The sequence below is a fragment of the Lissotriton helveticus genome, chromosome 6 (assembly GCF_964261635.1).
Source record: "Lissotriton helveticus chromosome 6, aLisHel1.1, whole genome shotgun sequence".
Lineage (NCBI taxonomy): Eukaryota > Metazoa > Chordata > Amphibia > Caudata > Salamandridae > Lissotriton > Lissotriton helveticus.
Window position 1 is genome coordinate 203,091,146 of NC_136067.1, and position 22,866 is coordinate 203,114,011.

Below are 22,866 nucleotides of genomic sequence, written 5' to 3' on the forward strand. Positions count from 1 at the left end.
GCCCAAAGTCTGGAAAAGAGACATGAAAAAACTAAATTCAAACTCTCTACCCCCCAACAGCTGCAACTTACTACTTCCTCCTACGGGCGTTAAGGACGTCCAATCCTTGACTGATCACTATCTCAACACTATGACCTCAATAATTAACGAAGTCGCACCCTTGCAGCTAAAAAAAGCCTCCGCAAAAATTTCCAATCCCTGGTACGACGGGAGTCTCAATGACGACAGACGTGCCATGCGAATGGCAGAGCGCACCTGGAGATCAGCTCCCTCTGCACTGAACCTAAAAACCCTGAAGAAAAAGAGAAATGCCTACTTCAGGAAAATAAAACGCTCAAAATCAGACTTCTTCAGCCGTCAGCTCGACCAAGCCAAAAATCGTCCGAGAAAGCTGTTTGAGCTTATCAGAACACAATCCAAAGAACAACCCCAACCGCTCAGCACTATTTGCGAAGCTCCCTCCTGCGAAGACCGCCTCTTTCTTTATCCAAAAAACGGACAACATAAAGAATGATCTCCTTATTGACGCAAGCCTCTATTCCGAACCCCACTGCATAGCACCCACTAAACCAAAAAACAATGCCACTTGGTCATCCTTTGTCACCTACACGGAAGAAGAAATTGGCAGACTGCTCAGCACTCTGAAACCATCTAATCACCTCACGGACTCCCTTCCTGCTAACGCTGCCAAAGTCCTTACACCGTCGCTCCTTCCACTCTGGACTAAAATCATTAACAGCTCACTTCTACAAGGGACCATTCCCGACTCCCTCAAAGTTGGACAAGTCACACCTTTGCTAAAGAAACCTACAGCTGACCCCTCTGACCTAAACAACTACCGTCCCATTACCAATATTCCGACTCTTGCCAAATTGTTGGAAAAATGTGCACAAATACAATTGACTCGACACATTAATCAGTTTGATCTCCTCAACTCTCATCAATCAGGCTTCCGAGCAAATCACAGTGCTGAAACTGCTGTGACTCACATAGCTGACGCCCTTCAAATCCTAGATCATAACGATACCTGCCTGCCTCCTCATCCTCCTTGATCTCTCCTCTGCATTTGACACTGTCAAACATGAGAACTTACTCGAACTATTAAACACAAGAATGGGTCTATCTGGAACTGTGCTCAAGTGGTTCACGTCCTTTCTGCATAACAGGACGCAGAAATTCAAGAGCAGCAACTTGATGTCCTCGCCAAGACCTGTATCGCTAGGCGTACCACAAGGATCCTCCCTATCCCCAACTTTGTTCAACTTAGTTATGGAACCTCTCACCACCTTGCTACAAGAATCCAATGTACACTTCCACATGTATGCCGATGACACCCAACTTTATCTCAAACTACAATCACCCAAAGACATCACGCTCTTGAATTCAACGATTAGAAGCACCCAATCCTGGCTGGCCTCTAATCATCTCAAACTCAATGACCTTAAAACAGAGTTCCTTCTGATCTCACCTCCCGCGAAGACCACTACCGCACAAATGTGGCTTAAACACCTAACGGCACTCAATGTTCAACCCACCATCGTGGACTCAGCAAAATCTTTGGGCATAACACTTGACACCAATCTCAGCATGCAGGAACACATCAACAAAGCAACTAAGGGAGTGAACTACCAAATCAACACCCTTAGGAAACTTAAACCCTTCCTTCCAGCCAAAGACTTCCAAACTGCGGTACAATCACTAGTCATACCTCGAATAGAATACGGCAGCATCGCCCTCTGCGGTCTCCCCCTAGCTACTACGGCACCCATAAGAGCCTCTTTAAACGCCGCAGCGAGACTCATCACTGGATCAAAAAAACACTCACACATTTCTCCTGACTTCAAATCCCTGAACTGGCTGCCTTTTGAAGCCAGAATACATCTGAAAATCGCCTGCTTGACGCACAAAGCTGTCCACCTGAGCTCACCTAGATACCTTGCTCAGAAGCTGACGATTTCTGGAGGCTCCAGAAACACTAGAGGCACAAACAATCTTTTGCTAAAGCCTAAAAGATTCCGCAAGCAAAAAACGTATAAACGCTCCTTCTCAGGAATGGCACCCAGGATTTGGAACTCACTCATCCCCTCTACCAGACTTTTTAAGAAAGAAGTAAAAGCTATCCTCATGGCTAAATGCACTTGAACTACTACTGGGGGTTAACATCAAAGGCTCGATACTGATCTGTACTACTTGTTCGAACCCTTTGCATTTTTGTTTGACTTTGAAATTGACTTACTTGATTGTTTATGATATCACTTAACTGTACGTTTAACACTATTGTTGTATCTGTTTATATATGCTCCCCTCCTCTGTAAAGCTCTCTGATATCTGCGAAGATCTTGTTCGCGCTATATAAAACTTTCAAAATAAATAAATAAATAAATAAATAAATGGAGGGAGAGAGAGAGGGAGAGAGAGGGCAGGAGGGGGGCAGGAGGGAGAGGGAGGGCGAGAGAGGGCAGGAGGGAGGGAAGGAGGGAGAGAGGACAGGAGGGAGAGGGAGGACAGGAGGGAGAGGGAGGGCAGGAGGGAGGGAGGGCGGGAGAGGGAGGGCAGGAGGGAGAGGGAGGGCAGAAGGGAGAGAGAGGGAAGGAGGGAGAGGGAGGGCAGGAGGGAGATGGAGGGCAGGAGGGAGATGGAGGGCAGGAGGGAGATGGAGGGCAGGAGGGAGATGGAGGGCAGGAGGGAGAGGGCAGGAGGGAGAGGGAGGGCAGGAGGGAGAGGGAGGGCAGGAGGGAGAGAGAAGGCAGGAGGGAGATGGAGGGCAGGAGGGAGATGGAGGGCAGGAGGGAGAGGGAGGGGGAGATGGAGGGCAGGAGGGAGATGGAGGGCAGGAGGGAGAGGGAGGGCAGGAGGGAGAGAGGGAGGGCAGGAGGGAGGGAGGGCAGGAGGGAGGGAGGGCGGGAGAGGGAGGGCAGGAGGGAGAGGGAGGGCAGGAGGGAGAGGGAGGGCAGGAGGGAGAGAGAGGGAAGGAGGGAGAGGGAGGGCAGGAGGGAGATGGAGGGCAGGAGGGAGATGGAGGGCAGGAGGGAGAGAGAGGGCAGGAGGGAGATGGAGGGCAGGAGGGAGATGGAGGGCAGTAGGGAGATGGAGGGCAGGAGGGAGATGGAGGGCAGGAGGGAGATGGAGGGCAGGAGGGAGAGGGAGGGCAGGAGGGAGAGGGAGGGCAGGTGGGAGAGAGAGAGGGAGGACAGGAGGGAGAGAGAGGGCAGGAGGGAGAGGGAGGGAGAGGGAAGGAGAGAGAGGGCAGGAGGGAGAGAGAGGGCAGGAGGGAGAGAGAGGGAGAGAGAGGGCAGGAGGGAGGGAGAGGGAGGGCAGGAGGGAGAGGGAAGGAGAGAGAGGGCAGGAGGGAGAGAGCAGGAGGGAGAGAGGGCAGGAGGAGAGAGAGGGAGAGAGAGAGGGCAGGAGGGAGGGCAGGAGGGAGAGGGAGGGCAGGAGGGAGAGGGAGGGCGAGAGAGGGCAGGAGGGCGAGAGAGGGCAGGAGGGAGAGAGAGGACAGGAGGGAGAGGGAGGGCAAGAGGGAGAGGGAGGGCAGGAGGGAGGGAGGGCAGGAGAGGGGAGGGCAGGAGGGAGAGGGGGGCAGGAGGGAGAGAGAGGGCAAGAGGGAGGGCAGGAGGGAGATGGAGGGCAGGAGGGAGAGGGCAGAAGGGAGAGAGAGGGAGTGCAAGAGGGAGATGGAGGGCAGGAGGGAGATGGAGGGCAGGAGGGAGATGGAGGGCAGGAGGGAGAGGGAGGGCAGGAGGGAGAGAGAGAGGGAGGGCAGGAGGGAGGGAGGGCAGGAGGGAGGGAGGGAGGGCGGGAGAGGGAGGGCAGGAGGGAGAGGGAGGGCAGGAGGGAGAGGGAGGGCAGGAGGGAGAGAGAGGGAAGGAGGGAGAGGGAGGGCAGGAGGGAGATGGAGGGCAGGAGGAAGATGGAGGGCAGGAGGGAGAGGGAGGGCAGGAGGGAGAGGGAGGGCAGGAGGGAGAGAGAGGGCAGGAGGGAGAGGGAGGACAGGAGGGAGAGAGAGAGATGGAGAGAGAGGGCAGGAGGGAGAGAGAGATGTATGTATGCTGGGTCTGGTGGCTCAGTGGATGAAGGCATCTGCTGCAGGGACCTGTGTGCAACCTCATGGTCACAAGTTTTCTTTTTGTTTTAGCCCCGCCCCCTCCCCCTCTGACCCCGCCCCCACCGGTGCGGCCCTCGGCCACAAACCACACTGTAAATTTGGCCCCCGAGAGAAAGTTTGTGAGTACCCATGATTTAGATGGACTGGACGTGCACAGTGTATTGAGATTGGTTATTTTAATACACCAACATTATGTACAAGGAATTGTCTGTACATCTCAATAAATGTTCAACAGCACCACTTTGACGATGAGAACAACTCTTCTCTATTTGCAGAGAGTCTTTATTCTTTCAAGGTTAACTCAAAATAGAGAATTATTATTATTGCTGTCTGTACACATTTCCGATCCAGTGACTTTCTAAAAGACATTATATATATACGTGGAATATTATAGGCCGTCATTGTATACCAAGCATAGATAGTGTAACAAAATAAAGCAATTTTATTGACTAAATGCAGACGCATATGTATCCTCATGACAGAAAAGTATTTTAGTTAACCAGATGGCCTGATTGTATCAGTGATTGTTATGAACTTATAACATAACTGCCATTATAATAAGTTAGTTTAATAAAATTGAGTAAAAATGCATCCTTGGTTCACTGGTTGTTGAATTTGGAAGCACCCTGCAGGGGTGGATCAAACTGTTCCAAGAGGATGCACCTACACAGTGTGAATAAAGTGTGAGAGAATGCCTTTCAGGGCCCAATCCTTCTTTACACGGTGATATGGAGAATGGTTTACCTTTAGATATGCTAAAGGGGGAGTGAACACCAGAGGGGAAGAGCTCCCCCATTCAAACAAGCATCGGCATAGCCAAAAGGTCTCCCCTTTGGGACCTTATACCTGGTTAGTAATCCAGCACAATATCCTTGGTGCAACAACATCAAGTGTTGCATGGCTAAACACTTATAAGGTCCAAAGGCGAGACCCATTGGCTATGCCATTGCTTGTTTGTACTTCTCTTGCCTATTTCTGCACCTCTCTTGCCTCTTTTTGCACCTCTGTACCTCTGTTGGCTCTTTCTGTACCCCACTTGCTCCTTTCTACACTTCTCTTGCTTCTCTCTGCACCCCTGTTGCTTCATTCTGTACTTTCCATGCTTTTTCCGCAACTGTCTTCCTTCTTTGTGCACCCCTGTTGTCTCTTTATGTACCTCTTTTGCCTCTTTCTGCACTTTTATTCTGTTTTTCAGCATCTCTCTTCCCTCTTTCTGCATGTCTCTTGCCTCTTTCTGTAACTCATTTGCTTCTTTCTGCACCCCTGTTGTCTCTTTCTGCACTCATCTTCCCTCTTTCTGTACCTTTACTGCCTGTTTTTGCATCTCACTTGCCTCTTTCTGCACTTTTCTTGCTTCCTTCTGCACCTCTGTTGCTTCTTTCAGCAATTCTCTTGCCTCTTTTGTGCTATTCTCTTGCCTGTTTCTGTTTCTCTCTTGTCACTTTTTGCACGTCTGTTGGCTCTTTCTGCACCTCACTTGATCCTTTCTAATCTTCTCTTGCCTCTTTCTGCACCCCTGTTGCTTCATTCTGAACTTTCCGTGCTTCTTTCTGAACCTGTCTTGCTTCTTTGTGCACCCTGTTGTCTCTTTTTGTACCTCTTTTCCCTATTACTGCATGTCTGTTGCCTGTTTCTGCACCTCATTTGCTTCTTTCTGCACCCCTGTTGGTTCTTTCTGCACTCGTCTTCCGTTTTTCTGTACCTCTCCTGCCTCTTTTTGCATCTCACTTGCCTCTTTCTGCAATTTTCTTGTTTCTTTTGGGCACTTCTCTTCCCTGGTTCTGCATCTTTCTGGCCTGTTTTTGCACCCCTGTTGGCTTTTTCTGCACCTCCCTAGCTTTTTCCTTCACTCCCCTTGCTTCTTTCTGCACCCCTGTTGCTTCATTCTGCACTTTCCATGCTTCTTTCAGTACCTGTCTTGCTTTTTTCTGCACCCCTGTTTTCTCTTTATGTACCTCTTTTGCCTCTTTCTGCATATTTCTTGCCTTTTTCTTCAGTTCTCTTCCCTCTTTCTGCACATCTTTTGCCTCTTTCTGCACCTCATTTTCTTCTTTCTGCACGCCTGTTGTCTCTTTCTGCACTCGTCTTTCCTCTTTCTGAACCTTTCCTGACTCTTTTTACATCTCACTTGCCTCTTTCTGTACTTTTCTTGCCTCTTTCAACACCTCTGTTGCTGCTTTCAGCAATGATTTTGCCTCTGTGCACTTCATTGCCTCTTTCTGCATCTCTCTTGCCTTTTTTTGCACCTCTGTTGGCTCTTTCTGCACCTCAGTTGCTATTTTCTATACTGCTCTTGCCTCTTTCTGCACCCGTGTTGCTTTATTTTGCACTTTCAATGCTTCTTTCTGCACATGCCTTGCTTCTTTCTGCACCCATGTTGTCTCTTTATGTACCTTTTTTGCCTCTTTCCGCATATTTCTTGCCTTTTTCTGCAGTTCTCTTTGCTCTTTCTCCACCTCTGTGGCTTCTTACCGCACCTCGTTTGCTTCTTTCTGCATACCTGTTGTCCCTGTCTGCACTCCTCTTTCCTTTTATGTACATTTCCTGCTTGTTTTTGTATCTCACTTGCCTCTTTCTGCACTTTTCTTGCTTCTTTCAACACCTATGTTGCTTCTTTCAGCAATTATTTTGCCTTTGTGCCTTTCTCTTGCCTGTTTCTGCACCTCTCTTGCCTCTTTCTGCACCCCTGTTGCTTCATTTTGCACTTTCCATGCTTCTTTCCACATCATATCTGTCTTGCTTCTTACTGCACCCCTGTTGTCTCTTTATGTACCTCTTTTGCCTCTTTCAGCATATTTCTTTCCTTTTTCTGAAGTTCTCTTCCCTCTTTCTTCACCTCTGTTGCTTCTTACTGCACCTCGTTTGCTTCTTTCTGCACACCTGTTGTCTCTGTACTCGTCATCCCTTTTTCTGTACCTTTGCTGCCTGTTTTTGCATTTCACCTGCCTCTTTCCTGGGTACTAAGGTCATATAGGCCCAGAGTTTGGAGATCAAAGCTATTCCTGATGCAACACACTCCGAATCCCCACTAGAGGGCGCTAGTGAGCTAATCGAGACGCGGTCAGAAACGCCAGAACGCCATCACCATCGGTCCAGACGCCGGACCAGACACCGGACCAGACGCCGGACCAGGGAGCTGCGGGGAGCTGCGGGAACAGCGAGCCGCAGGACACAGGCTGGGACTACTACAGCAACTCTCCCCGGCGCTGCAGAGGCCGCGGAGATGAGACCAGCGCGGCAGAGGTAATCGCGCATTTCCCCCGTTCCCGCACCCGCACCCGCAACCGCGCCTTCACCCGACTGGGAGGGTGCACGGACGGACCCGCTCCCGCACCCTCACCAGCACGGGGTAACCCGCACCCACTTGCACCCACGCCTATACCTGCCCGTACTCGCACCTGCACCCACTCCTACAGTGTCCGGAGCGTGGACTGCAGAGCAGGAGCGGGAGCAGCAGAGAAAATTGAGCAGCGGAGCGGGGCAGTTGTGGCGACGGCCGCGGTGGCGTGTGGCGTGTGGCGGTGGCGTGTGCAAGCCAGAAAAGAGGCAGAAAGCGCCATAGAGTCACATAAAGTCACAAAAGCCACAAAAAGCGCCGCAGCCTTGGGGGCAGCCCTGCGAAAAGCCGCGCCGAGCACCAACTGCCAAATCAGCTAGTCAACCAGATATGGAAAAATAACGGTCGCAAAAACGGCAGCGCAGAGCTGCGGAAGGAGCCACAGAGAAAGCTGTGGAGGAGCCGCGGAGGTGGAATTGGGCAGTTTAGTTCAGTTCCGTGTAGCACTGCAGCTCTGGGCGCTTGAGAGACGCCTGCAACTACATTACAGCTGAGCCTGGGTCTGCCTTGAACCCCACAACTTCAACCTCGACCTTGAGCCCCACGTTTCTTAGGGATTCAGGGGGCCAGGGGCAGACAGCTTTTCAGATGCTTCCTTCGTCCCACCTCCTCTACTGAGCTAGTGAGACAGCTAGTGTGACAGTGAGACAGAGAGCAAACGAGTAATCAAGCAGGCTGCCAGGGGGCCCAGAAGCGAGGAACACGGAGAGGAGAGCAAAGGAGAGTCGTGCTAGCAGAGCCCGCCCGTTCCCACAGCACAGAACAGTGAGAGAGCACAAGGGACAGCGAGTGACAACGAGTGATAACGTCGACGCTGTGGGCACTGTGGGGGGTGTTTGTGGAGCGTCGAGGGTCGAGTGGAGCCGAGGGACTGTGATCCCCCCCGGATTAACTTTTGGCTTCTCAGGAGGACAGCTAACTGGCTCCACCCCAGCACCGCAGCATTACCTGCTCAGTAAGTGTTACGCAGCGCGGCGCAGCTCTGAAAGTATTTAAAGCATAAAGCATAAGTGATACTCTTTAAAATCAACACGATAGCCACTGATGATATTTACTGAATAACTGCGGACTGTGAACTGTGAACTGTGAATAACTCTGAAGCACTGGCACTTTGTTTAGAGTGGTGATAATTACTGAAAGATCAGTAGGGCTCACTGGTCCCTCCTCCTTCGCTTGGCTGATACTAGCCTCCAGCCATCATGAGATCAGGCAAAGAAAGACGAAGTATCTCTACAGTAGTGAGCAACAGGAAGAAGAAAAATAAGCTACTTAATGCCCCCTCCGACAACCAACTAACAAGGCCAACAAGAACTGGCAAAATTACAGAGGATAACACTTTAGTTACCCTTGACTACGAAGCAGAGGGCTCAGCACCTGGTCGTATTGATCAATAATCTTTTAACCAACAAAATAAAAAATCAAGAAAGATGCTGGGGCTGTATTAAACCATATGAACCCCACTCAGAAGGGCCTCCCCTCCCCTTTACTTCCGGAAATTATTATTCTAACAAAGCATGGTATTGCAGACTCAGCAGCCGCGGAACGAGCCTTACAATCATCAACGGCTTTGGAGAATTATTTGGTCTGTGAAAACCCACCCAAACTGTACAGTGACTTAACACCCACCTCTCTTACAATAGCAAACAGCCTTCAAAGTTTTGAACCCAATGGAAATAATCCTGGGCAGCAAAATAAAAGTTTTGAAGCAAAAAAGGATACAAGCCTGGCAACAACATCAAGAGCCGGCGACCTAGATGACCAAGCCAAAGAGCCTCCTCACAAAGAGTACTTGGAATATCCACAACTTCAAAGCCTCACATTCCACTCTACTCCAGAAAAAAAAACACAACACGAGTCCCCTGTCTTGGCTTTGGAGCTAAACAGTTTACATCAAATAAACCATCCTGGTCAAAACTCGATCCAGCACGTGCCATCAAGATCCACACATCCCACCGCTTCAGAGTCAAACACCTCTCCACAAGCGAGATCCTTGGAGTTAACTCCCACTCAGTCAGGGTCAGCACTGGCAAATAGTGCATCCCCCTTGACAATTGAAGAACGGGAGAAAATGGTGGCCACACATGCCCAGGAAAAGGGCACCATGCTAACTCATGACACAGAAATTAAAATGGTGGATTCTCCAAAGTCTCTAAACACAGAAGAGAGTGGCCTTTGGGCATCACTGTTAAACACCATGAATCTCACGACAAAAGCAATGGAATACCATTCGGACAAGATGGATATCCAACTAAATCTACTAACCCGCTTAACCACCCATGTGATTAACATCGACACCAAGCTATTAGATTTGAACGAGTTGATCAAAAGAGTTCAATCTAAAACTACAATCAACCCACCAAGCTGCACATGTTTTTCTATTATTGATAAACTATCATCTTTACCAGAGGTAATGAGTGAGATCTTAACTGACATAAAATCTGTAAATAATTCCCATAGAGCAGCTTGGGCAGAAGCAAGCGGGGAAAGAAAAAATCAAGACCGTGAGATATCGGAAAAAAACCCAATCGGTGGTTATTCCCTGTGGCACAATGGCTTCAAACATCCCACTTAATTACTTTAAGGACTCAAACGACCAGATTACACAACAAGTGGGAGGCGTACCTATGCCGCGGCAAGATGAAAAGCAGCAGAGCACAACTAGAGGGCCGGCTACCATCATGAATAGCGGGGAGTTTATATGTAACAAACAACTGTCCACTAAACAAAGAAGGAAAATGAAGAGAAAAGGGAGAAACAAAATGGGCCTTATAAAAACATACTTCCCACAAGTAAATAAATCGCTGACGGAAGCCGAGAAAGAACAAAGTCTTATCAAGGACGATCAAAGTGAAATGCCCAGGGAAAGCCCCTTAAACTCTCCCATGCGTACAAACCCAGAGGCAACATCAGCCAAGAAAAAAACAACTGTAGATGATCTTTCAAGAGGAACAGTAGAAGAAGCTAGTGAACCAAATGATAGAGAGGCGATAAGCAATAGTATAAAAAAAAAACTCCACATCAAGTCAATGGGGCCACAAACCGCGGGCAACCCGGGGGCACAGTCAACTGTAGGAATGAACCCTTGGGGTACAGTGATCTGTAGCGCCTCACCAGCAAGAAAAAACACACCTAACATAACTTTTGATAAGGATTCCTTGATCCAGAGAAAACAAAACCCATGTCCATCACGAAGCACAGTTCTCGAACCAACTCCGGGCCTAAGGCAGGACATCAACAACTACGATCCCTGTGATCCAATTGCTAACTCCGGACAACTGATGCAAAGAGAGCAAGTGCCCCCGGATTATAGAAACTGCAATAATACAGCACGGGCAGCAACTGCCATCTTGGGCCCGCCGGCCCATGGGGAGTCAAGACCTCAGAATATAACAATTGCAATAGCTCAGAACGGGCATCAAACCCTGAACAGCAGCAGGAGGTTATCAACCACGAAGAGTCTAAGACAATACTCTTCATTCCAGATTATAGATCTAAAGGCCGCGAGGATACGTTAAACCGAAGGAACATCATACGTGTCCTGAACTCGATTGCATCTCTAGCTATAATAACCACTCAAGATCTGAAGGCTGTTGAATTTATTACACTTAAACAACTATCAGAGCAGGAAATAACAAAAACAACCTGGAACTCTGGAGAACTAGTGAAAAAAATCTTAAGAGAGGAAAACCAACTAAAAGCATGGGGGATTCGAATCAAACCATTTTACAACCCAGGCTATCCAGCCCCATTACTCCGCAATCCTCAAGAAAACGCTAACTTGAGTTTGAGTAATCGTTACCCAGGCATTCCTACAAAATCTATACTGAGAGGAGCACGAGGAACCTAAACCGAACGAAAGACAGGGGCACCCCTTCTGCAAAAGACTATTGATCTTCCGACACAAAACCTAGAATGGGACTGGATTGCAAAAACAATTAATTTTAGACAGCGGCGCCAATGACAATCTATAGAGCAAAACGGCACCACCCCAAATACAAATCGTCCGCTTAAATTGTGTTCCTGGAACATCAACGGACTAGGGGCAGAAAATTACCAACAAGGATCTATTGGCATATTTTCAGCAGTACGATTTAATACTGTTACAAGAAACCTGGTCAGCAGAACCGTTCCATCTTCAGGGCTTTACAACATTCCATCTCCCAGCAAGGAGAACCTCAAAATTTGGCCATGAAAAAGGCGGTTTAACGATATACACCTCGATTCAAACAATAAACCACGCAAAAGAGCTGTTAAATAAAAATACTCAAGGAACTGAAAACGGGATTATTGCAGTCCAGCTAGAAATATTAACACCGAGCTCCAACAGGCAAGAACTAACCATGGTTAATACTTATCTGCACCCAAAAGGAAAATAAAATGGTGCTACCACCCTGGTGACGGAATTGAACAAATTAATAATGGAAGTGGACAACCCGAACCTCATTGTCTCAGGAGACTTTAACATGTTCCTATCAAAATCTACAGGGAAGAACTGTCCAATGGAAGATTACTTGTATGTCAGGGGGATTCCATCTCTGGAAGTGTGCCCTTGGGGAAAACAAACAAATATATCAAAATACTTATTAGAAGACCTAACTAATTTGGGCCTGATTTCGGTAAATGGGCGAATACCGGGGGATTGTCCCCAAGCAGCAACCTTCCATAATTCGACTACATCATCAGCGATTGACTATACCTTCTTGTCTTTTTCACTGTTCTCATTAGTAAAAGACTTTAAAATCGGAACATCGGACTGCAGCGACCACCTTCCGCAAGAACTGACACTAACGGTACAAGGCACAGCGCTAACATTTCCAGCAAATGGTCTAAACTCATGGACTTCAGTAAAACGCAACAGAATTAAGTGCAATACTAGCGACCCAGAACGATTAATGCAAGAAGCAAAGATGAGCTGGGAAAGTGCTGCTGAGTTGAACGATAACAAAATACTCGCCTGGGAGTCCTTCTTGAAATCCTTCGGCCCAATGAACACCAAGCACTATTTCGTTAAAGAAACTGGCCCATGGCCATGCGGAAAAAAAACATTGCCCGGCCCGAGAAGTTATCCAAAAAACCACCTTCAATCCCCTTTAACGCCTGATTTAAGGGCAATAAAAACAGCCATTAACAGCACACTTCGTGATTTGCGGAAAGATGGGAGTGATAATGGTTTAGTGACCAGATTGAGATCACTAAAATGCACTGAGAACAAAATTCTGTGGCGAATCTAACAAAAAGCCTCAGAAAAAACTTGGGCAATGCTACTTTATGATTCAAAAAACAACAACAGTGCAAGATTCTGGAACACTGTAAATAAAATAGATAATCCAAATGCCCCCGGAATAAATTCCCACATCACAGAGGCAAGTTGGGTAAATTATTTGTTCAAACACTTCAACGATGAAGAGCCAAGTAAAGGCCATCGAAGACCCGAATTCTGTAAGTCGACTACGAAGGCCTTAAAGCCTACAGATGTGGACACCAAATTCCCAGGTTCGATTGAGCAACTGAAGGGACGAATTGCGAAAGGACGGAAGGAGGGAGCCCCAGGCCCAAATGGAATTCTTCCAATCATCTATAAACAAGATCCAAAGTATTGGGCCGAACAACTACTTCCGCTCTTTGTTGACTCCTGGAGGGTTGAACAATTCCCATCCTCCTGGAGGGGCTCAATAATAGCTCCAATCTATAAAAAAGGCAACAAGAACGAGGCTAAGAACTACAGACTCATAGCCCTTATAGATATAGAGGCAAAATACTTTTCAGGGCTACTCTTGGAAGAACTAACCTCCTGGGCATCAGATAAAAAACTAATCCCTATCAACCAAACTGGATTCCAAAAAGATCTAGGGACCTCAACGAACCTTCTAGCCCTCTCCCTGCTGATAGATGCTGCTATTAAAACTAAAAAATCATTATATGTGTCCTATATTGATTACTCGGCCGCCTTTGATAGCATAGACAGAGGGAAATTGTGGTCAAAACTTTCAAAGTGGGAGGTGGACTCCAAGCTCCTCAACTTACTGATCTTACTGCATACAGACACCTGGGTCCAAATAAAATTGGGGGCCGGCAACTATCTATCCAAAGAAATTCCGACCACAAAAGGGTTGAAACAGGGGTGCGTTCTTGCACCGACACTGTTCAACCTTTTTATGTCCGACCTCTCCAAAGAACTGGACGACTGCAACCATCATGCCCTAAAGCTAGGGGGCTTTACATTATCGAATTTATTATATGCAGACGATCTGATATTAATTAGTCACACCCCAGTAGGCCTGCAACATCTTATTAACACAACTAGCTCATTCTCTGAAAAAAATGGCCTGTCCATAAATACGGAAAAATCGAAGGTGATGGTTTTCAATCAAAAATCAAAAAAGCAAACGTTCCAATGGACTCTGCGTGATCTCAAAATGGAAACAGTTAAAGACTACAAATACCTGGGGATAAGCTTTGATTCCAACGGCTCATTCCAGCGACATGCAACAACAATAAAAAACAGAGGATTTCACTAGCCATCGCTTTAAAAAATATCAAGAACAAAATAGCGGGCCCAAATCTAATCCTTTTGCTGGACATATTTCGTGAAAAACTGCTACCATCACTAACTTATGGCAGTGAATGCATGAGAGGGAGAGATGAGGATATTTTGGATAAAACGGTTAGCAAAACACTCCGAATACTCTTCTCACTCCCTCCTTACACTTCCCCAGCACAGCTAAGACTGGAGTTTGGTCTACAGAAGCAGCAAATTGCACGCAAGGGCGCATATGCAAAAAGCTGGTACAAAGTTGAGCACTCTGTAACAGACTCCCTGAACGCCCACCTTTGGAAAGAGCTGGAGAAAAACAAGGGATCCTCTGCAAAGGCCTACCTCCAAGCAGCTATAAAATCCCTTGCATTAAAAGACCTTTGGGAGTCGAGCTGTTCACATAAGTGCTTTAACGCCTGGTCAACAAATCAGTGAAAATTCTCTCCATGGAGGAAGATAAAGCAGCGTTAACCAGGAGATCACATGGGTGGTTCATAATACAAAGCTACACCAGCGCTTCACCCCAACCATACCTCAGTACCAGCTTTTCAAGGAAGGCAAAGGAAGAATTCCTGCGGCTGAGGATGGGAGTAATCCCGTCAAAAGTCCATCTTCCCCCATGGAAACGCCTGGAATCCAACTCCAACTGTAGGCTTTGCGATAATCCAAATGAGGACGTTTTACACTTGTTATGCAGCTGCAAAGCCCTAGACAGTGCCTGAAGGGGCCTACTAATCCAGCTCTGGAATCAATATGGTGTGCAAACTCGCAGACAAGCCTTGCTGTTCAGCTTTAAAGGAGAAAATATCCAACTGGCTTGCCGACTAGTGCGCTTCATGAAAACAGTTAATACGATCCAAAATCCAGAGACCAGCGACTGAATTAGACTCATAAAGACTCGCTCCTGCACCTTAAGAAAACTCTTTTTCAACCAACAAAGACTTAGTAAATGCTGAACGATCTCTTTTTTCAAATATTTGCAACTCATTGTACCATTTTTGTATAGATTTATCGTCCATCCTTTGAATTTTCTTTTATCGATTTTAACTGCTTTTTTGTAAAACTCATGATTGTGAAATTCTTCCTGTATTTTTTGTTTTTTTATAAAGTGTTATTGCAAAGATTGTTATTAATCACGCAATAAAGTAAAGTAAAGCTGATGCAACCTGCCTCTTTCTGTACTTTTCTTGCTTCTTTCAACACCTCTGTTGCTACTTTCAACAATTCTCTTGCCTCTTTGTGCACTTCTCTTGTCTGTTTTTGCACTTCACATGCCTCTTTTTGCACCTCTGTTCGCTCTGTCTGCACCTCACTTGCTACTTGCTACTCTTCTCTTGCCTCTTTCTGCACCCCTGCTGCTTCATTCTGAACGTTTCATGCTTCTTTTTTTTCACCTGTCTTCCTTCTTTCTGCACCCCTGTTGTCTCTTTATGTACCTCTTTTGCCTCTTTCTGCACATTTCTTGCTTTTTTCTGAACCTCTCTTCCCTCTTTCTGCATGTCAGTTGCCTGTTTCTCCACCTCATTTGCTTCTTTCTGAACTCCTGCCTTTTTTGCATCTCACGTGCCTCTTGCCTTCTTCTTGCTTCTTTCTACACCTCTGTTGCTTCTTTCAGCAATTCTCTTGCCTCTTTATGCACTTCCCTTGTCTGTTTCTGCACCTCTCTTGCCTCTTTTTGCAGCTCTGTTGGCTTTTTTCTGCACCTCACTTTCTATACTTCTCTTGCTTCTTTCTGCTCCCCTGTTGCTTCATTCTGTATTTTCCATGCTTCTTTCTGCACCTATCTTGCTTCTTTCTCCTCCCCTGTTGTCTCTTTATGTACATCTTTTGCCTTTTTCTGCACTTTTCTTGCCTTTTTCTACATTTCTCTTCCCTCTTTATGCACGTCTGTTGCCTCTTTCTGCACCTCATTTGCATCTTTCTGCACTCCAGTTGTCTCTTTTGGACTCGCCTTCTCTCTTTCTCTACCTTTCCTGCCTGTTTTTACATCTCACTTGTGTCTTTCTGCACTTTTCCTGCTTCTTTCTACACCTCTTTTGCTTCTTCTAGCAATTTGTTTGCCTCTTTTTGCACTTCTCTTGCCTGTTTCTGCACCTCTCTTGCCTCTTCTAAAACCTCTGGTGGCTCTTTCTGCACCTCAGTTGCTCCTTTCTACACTTCTCTTGCCTCTGTCTGCAGCCCTGTTGCTTCATTCTGCACTTTCAATGCTTCTTTCTGCACCTGTCTTGCTTCTTTCTCCACCTCGGTTGTGGCATTTTATACCTCTTTTGCGTCTTTCTGCATATTTCTTGCCTTTTTCTGCTGTTCTCTTTCCTATTTCTGCATGTCTGTTGCCTCTTTCTGCACCTCATTTGCTTCTTTCTGCAACCCTGTTGTCTATTTCAGCACTCATCTTCCCTCTGTAGTCAAACCCTATTAGGAAGTCCATGGGTGGGAAAAAGGTAAGCGAAAACTAATGTTTAAGACTTGGGGGAGCAAGCCTCCATTGCGCAATAAAACAAACACTGTGTCTAGAGTTGCTAAAATCAAAGCTTCGTACTCATTCCATCAAGGGTCTTGCCCCGCCCGTAAACCTACTTGGTCCTGATCCCCTGCTTTCGCAGTGTGATGCCGGGGATTGAGGTATAAGTACTCCTGTGTAGCACGGGTTACATGCTGATTGAGAGAAACACCCCCGTTCTATTGTCAAGGTGTCGTAATGAGGCGTGGGCGTTTCCTGCATGGCGAGCTGGCCCTGTTTCTGGGGAATATGGTTTGTAGTTACCAGGGATCGAGTGCAGCAATTGGTTACGCTCTAGATGTGATGTGTATACCACGTCTTAAAGGAGATGTTATTATGCGTTGGTGTTCCATACATAGCGCGCTAGCCCTCGTGCTGGGAAATGTAGTTTCTGGGCTACGGGGATGGAGAGCACCGATAGGTTGTGCTCTAAGGATGACGTATGCTCATTTACTTTTTATGAAAAGAACCGTCTCGGACCAGAGTTCAGAGACCAGCATTGCACGTATGTCTACACTAAACACGTCAATGTCCACACCCTAAAAGGAGGTATGATGTCAAATCTCAAAAATCCATCTTCATGTTATCGCTGTAAACAAAGATGGCTATATGTCAGATGTAATTTATTTATTCAGTTGACTCCATGGTATGGAGTAATTCAGGCCATTCTCATGTGTTTTTAAGCGGTACACCCAGCGTTGTGTCTTTATGTTGTTTTTCTTTGTAATGTGCTGTTAATGTTGTTGATGTCACTGTACGCCTTATTGTGCTTCTATGTTCGATGATTCAAACCTTAACCTTACGGCTAGTCATGCCTATATATGTAAGATTACATGGGCATTTGATGAGATAAACTACTGACTCTGAATTACAGTTGGCGTGTGATCTTTGTTCCCATGGGGAGTGTAGGCCTAGGTCAAGGCTCTTGGTGTGTTCTGTAAAAGGGCACCCTATGCATGATCCTCAGGAATAATGTCCAGTGACTAGTTGATTGTTCCAAAGTGTCAATTGACTATTGGTTTTGGTTTTAAATGTGTCAGTGGGAGAAAGTGTGTCTCTCAAGCTTTTATTCTTCCTTAATGAAAACATAGGTTTCTCATAAGGCAGTTTGTTGGATGTGAGTATGGGCCATTTTTTGTTTATAATTTGTTTCACATCGTTGGATGAGGAATTGTACGTGGTGACACAGATTATTTGTTCTGGTTGGGTCTTTTGATGGGTCTCCAGCAGAGCCTCTCTTGGGGTGTTACGTGCTTTTTTTGGCTCTCTCTATAATCTTCACAGGGTACTTTTTCTGTCTGAGTTTGGTGGTAAGGAGTTCAGCTTTTTTTTTATAATCTAGGAGATCAGAGTAATTTCTACGCACCCTCAAGAACTGACCTACCGGGAGATTTTCCCTTAGGGAACGTGGGTGCGCACTGTCAAATCTTAACAGACTGTTTCTGTCTGTCAGCTTAGTATATAGGAAGCTTACCAGAGTCCCGCCAGCTGCTTTTAAGGTGATATCTAGAAAATAGATTTTCTCTCTGTTCATATTCATGGTAAAACAAAGGTGAGGATTTAGATTGTTAATCCAGTTTGTGAAGTTGTTAAGAATGGAATTATATCCACTCCAAATGAGGAAGACATCATCAATATACCTGTGCCATTTACATTTTATTAGTTGTGTAGGGGTTTGTTGTCCATATAGGTAGGTCTTTGAAGTGGCTCATGTACAGGCAGGCTAAGCTGGGAGCAAAAGTACTGCCCATCGAAGTTCCGTCGGTCTGGAGATACAGCTGATCCTTGAACTTAAAAAAGTTCTCGGTGAGGGCCAGGCGTATCAGAGTGATGACCCAGTCAATTGGTGCCACCCACTGCCACTCTTCTTGTTTGAGGATATCTTCCACTACCTTGATGCTTTCTGTCTGGGGTATACTGGTATACAGTGCCTCTACATCAAGGCAGACAAGGATGTTCTCATTTGGGTCATATTCAATATTGGTGAGATGTTTTGTATCTTGTATGTATGATGTTATGCGTGATACTAGAGGATGTAAGAACCTGTCTGCATACTTTGATAAAGGTTCAAGGATGCACCCAATCCCTGACACAATGGGTCTACACGGTGGTGGTATCTTGCCTTTATGAATCTTAGGTATCGTGTAGAACAGAGGTATACTTGGGTCGTCTTGGTTGAGGAAGTTGAGCTCCTTTTTGGTAATCCACTCTTTCTTGAGAGCATCTGTCGTCAATACAGATATCGTAGACCTTATCCCTTGTGTAGGGTCCCTGTGGATCTTTTTGTAGTATTTGGTATCAGCCAAAAGATGAAGACAGGCGGTTCTGTATGCATTTGTGCTCTGAATCACGATAGCTCCGTCCTTATCTGCCAGTTTTATGATTATACCAGTTCTGGTTTTTAAGGGCTGTACGTTCCTTGTTATTCAGGTTCTTGAATGTGTCTCTTTTTGGTTGTGGTAGTTTGACTTCTTTTACCACTGCTTCTTCAAAAGCTAACACCTCTGGAGGCATCATAGAGGCTGGAGGAAAGAAAGTAGATTTTGGTCTCAGGTTGGTGTGACTGTCACCATCTTCTGGTCTCTCCTTTTCCAGAAAAAAGTCTTTAGGCGGATTTACTGAAGAATTCGCTAAGTTCACATCGGAATTTATCCAGGTAGGTGGTAGGGATAAAACCAAGTCCCTTTTCCAGGAATGCCATTTCATCTGCCGTCAGGGTAACGTATGTAAGGTTAATGGCTAGTCCCTCATTGTGCTCATGCCAGGCTGTTGTTGACCTCTGGTGTGGCTCCGTGTGTTGATTGGAGTCCAGTCCGCTTCCCACTGAATTCTCCTGTTCCCCTGTCTTCCTCGTTTGCCTCTTCTTCCGCCCTGTCCTAAAAAATGCTGGTTGAAATCAGGCTGCTAGTAGGGTCCTGTAGGGTATTGCAGTGGTCCGTGGAAAGGGACAGGGCCAAATGGGCCTGGCCATGGATACATCTGTGGGTGTCCATAACCCTGGTTAAAGCCGCCTCTTTGGGGTCTTCTTGGTTTCCACCGCTAGCTTTTGTTGGATACATCGCTGGACCAGTCCTCTTTTGCCTATTTCCGCACATTTCTTGCCATTTACTACAGTACTTTTCTCCCTTTCTGCAAGTCTGTTGCCTCTTTAGGCACCTCATTTGCTTCTGTCTGCACCCCTGCTGTCTCTTTCTGCACAAATCTTACTCTTTCTGTACCTTTCCTGCCTGTTTTTGCATCTCACTTGCCTTGCCTCTTTCTGCACATTTCTTGCTTCTTTCTACACCTCTGTTGCTTCTTTCAGCAATTCTCTTGCCTCTTTGTGTACTTCTCTTACCTGTTTCTGAAACCTCTCTTGCCTCTTTTTGCACCTTTGTTGGCTCTTTCTTCACCTCACTTGCCCCTTTCTACACTTCTCCTGCCTCTTTTTGCACCCCTGTTACTTCATTCTGCACTTTCCATGCTTCTTTCTACATCTGTCTTGCTTCTTTCTGCATCCCTGTTGTCTCTTTATGTACCTCTTTTGCCTCTTTATGCACTTTTCTTGCCTTTTTCTGTACCTCTCTTCCCTCTTTCTGCACGTCTGTTGCCTTTTTCTGCACCTCATTTGATTCTTTCTGCACCCCTGTTGTCACTTTCTGTGCTTGTCTTTCCTCTTTCTGTACCTTTACTGCCTGTTTTATCATCTCACTTGCCTATTTTTGCACTTTTCTTTCTTCTTTCTACAACTCTGTTGCTTCTTTAAGCAAGTCTCTTGCCTCAGAGCACTTCTTTTGCCTGTTTTTGCACCTCTCGTGCTTCTTTCTGCATCCCTGTTGTCTCTCTCTGCACCTCACTTGCTCCATTCTACAATTCTCTTGCCTCTTACTACACCCCTATTGCTTCATTATGCATTTTCCATGCCTCTTTCTTAACCTCATTTGCTTCTTTCTGCACCCCTGTAGTCTCTTTATGCACTCGTCCTCCATCTTTCTTTACCTTTCCTCCCTGTATTTGCATCTCACCTGCCTCTTTCTGCACTTTCCCTATTTCTTTCTACACCTGTGTTGCTTCTTTCAGCAATTCTCTTGCCTTTTTTGTGCACTTCCCTTGCCTGGTTCTGCATCTCTCTTGCCTCTTTTGCACCTCTGTCGGCTCTTTCAGTACCTCACCTGCTCCTTTCTAAACTTCTCTTGCCTCTTTCTGCACCTCTGATGTTTCATTATGTATTTACATGCTTTTATCTGCACTGGTCTTGCTTCTTTCTGCACCCCTGTTGTATCTTAATGTACCTCCTTTGCCTCTTTGTGTACTTTTCTTGCCTTTATCTGCACCTCTCTTCCCTCTTTCTGCACGTCTGTTGCCTTTTTCCGCACCTCATTTGCTTCTTTCTGCACACCTGTCGTCTCCTTCTGCACTCATCTTCCCACTTTCTGTACATTTCCTGACTGTTTTTGAATCTAGTTTGCCTCTTTTCGCACTGTTCTTGCTTCTTTCTACACCTCTGTTGCTTCAATAAGCAATTCTCTTGCCTCTTTGTGCACTTCTCTTGCCTGTTTATGCACCTCTCATGCCTCTTTTTGTACATCTGTTGGCTCTTTCTGCACCTCACTTGCTCCTTTCTATACTTCTTTTGCCTCTTTCTGCACCTCTGGTGCTGCATTCTGCACTTTCCTTGCTTCTTTCTGCACCTGTCTTGCTTCTTTCAGCACCCCTGTTGTCTCTTTATGTACCTCTTTTATCTCTTTTGCACTTTTCTTGCCTTTTTCTGCTGTTCTCTTCCCTCTATTGCATCTTTCTGCACCTCATTTGCATCTTTTTGCACACCTGTTGTCTCTTTCTGCACTCTTCTTCCCTTTCTGTACATTTCCTGCCTGTTTTTGCATCTCACTTGCGTCTTTCTGCACTTTTCTTGCTTCTTTCTACACCTCTGTTGCTTGTTTCAGCAATTCTCTTGCCTGTTTATGCACTTCTCTTGCCTGTTGCTACACCTCAATTGCCTCCTGTTGCACCTCTGTTGGCTCTTTCTGCACCTCACTTGTTCCTTTCTGCATTTCTCTAGCCTCTTCCTGCACCCCTGTTGCTTCATTCTGCACTTTCCATGCTTCTTACTGCCTCTGTCTTGCTTCTTTCTGCATTCCTGTTTTCTCTTTTTACACCTCTTTTGCCTCTTTTTCTACTTTTCTTGTCTTTTTCTGCACCTCACTTCCTTCTTTCAGCACGTATGTTGCCTCTTTCTGCAGGTCATTTGCTTCTTTCTGCACCCCTGTTGTCTCTTTCTGGGCTTGTCTTCCCTCTTTCTGTAACTTTCCTGACTGTTTTTTAATCGCACTTGCCTCTTTCTGCACTTTTCTTTCTTTTTTCTACACCTCTGTTGCTTCTGTCAGCTATTCTCTTGCCTCTGTGCACTTCTCTTGCCTGTTTCTGCACCTTTTGTGCTTCTTTCTGCATCCCTGTTATCTCTTTCTGTACCTCACATGCTCCTTTCTTCACTTCTCTTACCTCTGACTGCACCCCTATTGCTTTATTCTGCACTTTCAATGTCTCATTCCGCACCTGATTTGCTTCTTTCTGCACCCGTTTTCTCGTTATGCACTTGTCTTCCCTCCTGCGTGTATTTGCATCTCACCTGCCTCTTTCTGCACTTTTCTTGTTTCTTTCTACACCTCTGTTGCTTCTTTCAGCAATTTTCTTGCCTCTTTTGTGCACTTCTCTTACCTGTTTCTCCACCTCTCTTGCCTCTTTTTGCACCTCACTTCCTCCTTTCGATACTTCTCTTGTCTTTTCCCTGTTGCTTTATTCTGCACTTTAAATGCTTCTTTCTGCATCTGTCTTGCTTCTTTCTGCACTCCTGTTGTCTCTTTATCTACCTCTTTTGCCTCTTTCTGCAAAGGTCTTGCCTTTTTCTGCACAACGCTTCCCTATTTCTGCACGTCTGTTGCCTCTTTTTGTACCTCGTTTGTTTCTTTCTGTATCCCTGTTGTCTCTTTCTGCACATGTATTCCCTGTTTCTGTACCTTTCCTGACTGTTTTTGAATCTCACTTGACTCTTTCTGCACTTTTCTTGCTTCTTTCTACACCTCTGTTGCTTCTTTAAGCAATTCTCTTGCATCTTTGTGCACTTCTCTTGCCAGTGTCTGCACCTCTCTTGCCTCTTTCTGCACATCACTTGCTCCTTTCTACACTTCTCTTGCCTCCTTCTGCATCCCTGGTGCTTCATTCTGCACTTTCCATGCTTCTTTCTGCACGTGTCTTCCTTCTTTCAGCACCCCTGTTGTCTCTTTATGTACCTCTTTTTCTTCTTCCTGCATTTTCTTGCCTGTTTCTGCAGTTCTCTTCCCTCTTTTTGCACGTCTATTGTATGTTTCTGCACCTCATTTGCTTCTTTCTGCACCCCTGTTGTCTCTTTC